A 4079-nucleotide genomic window follows, 5' to 3' on the forward strand; every position below is an offset into this window, starting at 1 on the left:
ATTGTCTGGAGCGATGAGGCCACATTTAAGCTAAATGACTCAGTTAATCGCCACAATTGCACCTACTGGGCACCTCTGAACCCGCATGTTACGATTGAACACCACATAAACTTACCAGTGGTTACAGTTTGGTGTGGATTATCAGCGTTGGGCGTAATTGGACCATTTTTGTTCGAAAACACAGTCACTGGTGCTGTTTATCTGAACTTGCTGCAGGAATACGTCATACGACGCATTTGAGAGCAATTTGGAGATGAGGAGTTTCATTTCCAGCAAGATGGAGCACCTCCCCACTACCATCGTGATGTGAGGGCCTATCTTGACGAAAATCTGCCGAATAGATGGATTGGGCGAAGAGGTAGCATTGAATTTCCCACATTCACCAGAACTCACACCACTAGACTTTTTTTTAATGAGGATACCTCAAAGATAAGGTTTATAGCCCAAGACCTGCAACAATCAATGAATTAAAAGCAGTAATTGAAAGAGAATGTGCCAAAATACCAAATGAAATTATTCGAGATGTTTGCAATTCCATCTGTCATCGTTATCAGCAGTGCCTAGACCAGAACGGTCATCTTTAACTTGGATTATAAAACTCAGATATATCTTAATAAACATTCTATTTATAATCATTCAAAATGTGTATACATTTTTTGGGACACCCTGTATTATTTAGAAAACAAGTGAAGTGCATGCTGTTCGTTGATTTTTTGAATTTATCGCCAAGTCATAGACACCTACTGTAGAAGAATCCTTATCCCAACATGCCCATATATTTACTTAATATACACTACTACCAAAAAGTAAGTTTCCTGAGAAAGTGTATACAGAATACGAAAAGTGTGTGAATTATGTGAATTGAAAAGAAGAAACGTGAAGTATTCTGAGAATGTAAAAGAATTAACACGCAATATAGTCGCGGTACAGTGGCAGTAGTGCTTGACCAAACGTAATCAAGTATGCATAAGAGCATATAACATTATCAGAAACATCTATGAAACGTACACTGAGGTTGGTGGAAAGGCTATAGGAATGTATTCAATGCACACTTTCTATTATTGTGAAAAAAAGTGCTCGATATCATTTTTGCAACAAGCTCAGTGACCTTACTGAATTCATTATAGCTACGTATAGAACTAATATGTGAGGTCTACAAAACGAGTTCTTTTGATAATTTGAATGGTCTGGGATAAGCAAAGTGTATATAAACCCTTAGAATGAATGGCATCATCTTTTTTATGACTTATAGTTTCTCAGTATCGGAATCTTCACATTGGCCGTAATATTTTGTGGAGTCAGTGCTCAAAGCACTTCAGCCAGTTTTGAAATAATGGTGAAATATGGATCTGGTGACAAAAGCCGATAAATATTTCTCCCTTTATTACGGTGTGCTAATTGAGTAGGGGTGTGATGGAGGTTTTATATGTGGATTGCATTTTTCGTACTCTAAATCTTCTAAGCTTTTAAATACTAAGAATATCTCTCAACCTTAAACTAATATGTTCCAAGCACCAAGGCGGATTTTTGTGGTAATTAAACAAATCTGTTATTCAAGCAGGATATTGCTCTAATTACCATTCTTGGTTCCAAAGTAATACTATCAACATCTTTAAAAGGTTCGTCCAGATCTAAGACATGATTTAGAACCACAAGGATAGATTAATGCGAAGATTTTTAAGCAATGATTACTTAACGAGCTTTTGAAAACAACAACAAAAAACGATGGTGGTGTATTATACAAGACACCTGTTAGAGCACAGCTGAAAACACGTCTCGCAAAACAGCACGAGATTTTTATATCAATAAAGATTGTGATATAAGCCTACAATTTGAGTACGATGATCATTAAAACTCTCCGTCTGATTACATGTTTGGTGGCATTGTATGAAATATATATTAGAGATCTGGCATTAATAATGTATAAACTAACTGATTTGAACCAGTTCTGGTAAGTGCCAAAATTGTATTCACCAAGAATTTTTAGTTTCTTGAATTCCTTCTGTATAAATGGTATACACACTTCACCTCACCTGTAGTAGTTGGGTCTGTCCAATTGTTGTTAAAGCCGATTACGTGTTTTTCCAAACAGACGCTGAACTGTTGCCTTCCAGAAGAAATAGCATCGCTTACAAACTGTGGTACACATAAACTAACAGCGACACATTTAGTTGTACAGTACCTGATATTTTGTTCTCAAATAAATTTTTTTCCTAAACCGTGATAAATGTACACAATCCTCAATTTCTTGAATCAAGTTAAGGCTGGTTAAAGTTAGATACAAATTACTTAATGTGTTTTTTTTTGTCATATGTAACAACTTATCTTAGAGATGATATTACGAAAATAATAAATACGTAAAAATATTAATTTTAGTCAAAGCAGTTTAATACATTATAGGAATCAAACATGTTTTTGTTAAGTGTCCATTAGGTAACAGATGATGCTTTTATTAATCATAAGTAACAACATAAAATCTTATAATATAATCCAATTATTAAGTGTTCATTAGTTAAGTGATGATGCATTTATGAATCACATACAACAACATAACATTTTAAAACCTAATCCATTTGTTAAGCGTCCATTAGCTATCAGATGATGCTTTTTAAATCAAAAACAACAACAACATAACATTTTAAAACCTAATCCAATTGTTAAATGTCCATTAGTTAACAGATGATGCTTTTATTAACCATAAACAATAATATAACATTTTAAAACTTAATCCAAGCCTAGGAAAGGATAATGAGCAAGTACCGATTTTCCCTTCAATTGCCATAACCACCAAGCTTGAAATATTAAATCACTTACACAGGAACCGAATTTTATTTTGTCATTATTTTTCAACCAAGAGAAATACTTAAAGTTCACATTGAGCAGTTTATTTAGTACTTTGTTATCAAAACAGTTGAAATACCGAAAAAAAGAATATATATATGATCATATATTTTACAAAACACATCATAATGGTGATATTTTAACAATACATTGAAAATCTTTTCAAGAAAACATTCAAAGCTATGTAAATATGAGAGTGGAATAAAAAAAATCAATAACAACAGCCATGCCAAACATTACTAGACTTACCTATACAACGTTTATATAATTCATTTTCAATATATACAGATGAACATATTGTTACGACTGCGGAGGTCACGTGACTCTACTAATACGTCATGCGCTTCTAGAACGTTCATGAAACCTAGAGAGGCTACTAGATATGCGATAGTCTTGTATATAAACCGCCAAGAACTGACGGCAACAATGTAATTGAACTACGGACAGAGAGAGATATATTGTTGAGTCGAGCACGTGAGACGTTCGTTGTGAATTATAGCGTTTGTTATAGCGCATCTGTGGAAATTAAGTGTATTGCAAAGTTGTATTCAAAAAGAATAAACCAGTTTTATTTGAGAAAGATATTCTATCGTTAAAGTTTCTTCGGAAAGAATTTTTACGGGAAATTAACAAAGGACCAGAGACGTAACAAATTGGTGTCAGAGAGTGGGATAAAAAAATGGAAACGAGAAGCGGCAAATCAAACTACTGCTTAGTAGATTTGATGGCAGCAATACAAGAACAGCAAAAGAACCAAAAAGAACGAGAAGAGAAATTACAGCAGTTGTTGGAGACAAAAGAAAAGAAACAAGAAGAACGAGAAAAGAAACAAGAAGAGAGACAACAGCAGTTGCAAGAAAACCTGCAACAGTGGCAGCTGGAACAGCAAAATAAACAAGAGAGATTGCAGCAGTTGTTAGAGGAGAAAGAAAATAAACAAGAAGAGAGACTACAGCAGTGGTTGGAGGAGAAAGAAAATGAACAAAAAGAGAGACTACAGCAGTGGATGGAAGAGAAAGAAAATAAACAAGAAGAAAGTCTCCAAAAGTTGCAGGAAAGTCAACAACAGTGGCAAAACGTACAAATGGAAAACATTAGTCAATTTCAAAGCGAATTAAATACATTAAAGGGTGATTTATTGTCTTTTACACAGGGAGGGTACTTTAACCATCGAATTAATCAGCCCCAGACAATGGCAAGCTCCTTCCAGACCCCGCAGCTGAACCCTAATGCAGACA

General features: G+C 34.5%; 1 protein-coding gene across 1 annotated transcript in view; it reads right to left on the bottom strand.

Moving 5' to 3' along the window:
* Positions 1-4079, bottom strand: part of LOC106464506 — a 22878-nt gene that overhangs the window by 12655 nt on the left and 6144 nt on the right. The gene's annotated exons all lie outside the window — the stretch shown is intronic.

Source organism: Limulus polyphemus, unplaced genomic scaffold, assembly GCF_000517525.1.
Source record: "Limulus polyphemus unplaced genomic scaffold, Limulus_polyphemus-2.1.2 Scaffold1671, whole genome shotgun sequence".
Lineage (NCBI taxonomy): Eukaryota > Metazoa > Arthropoda > Merostomata > Xiphosura > Limulidae > Limulus > Limulus polyphemus.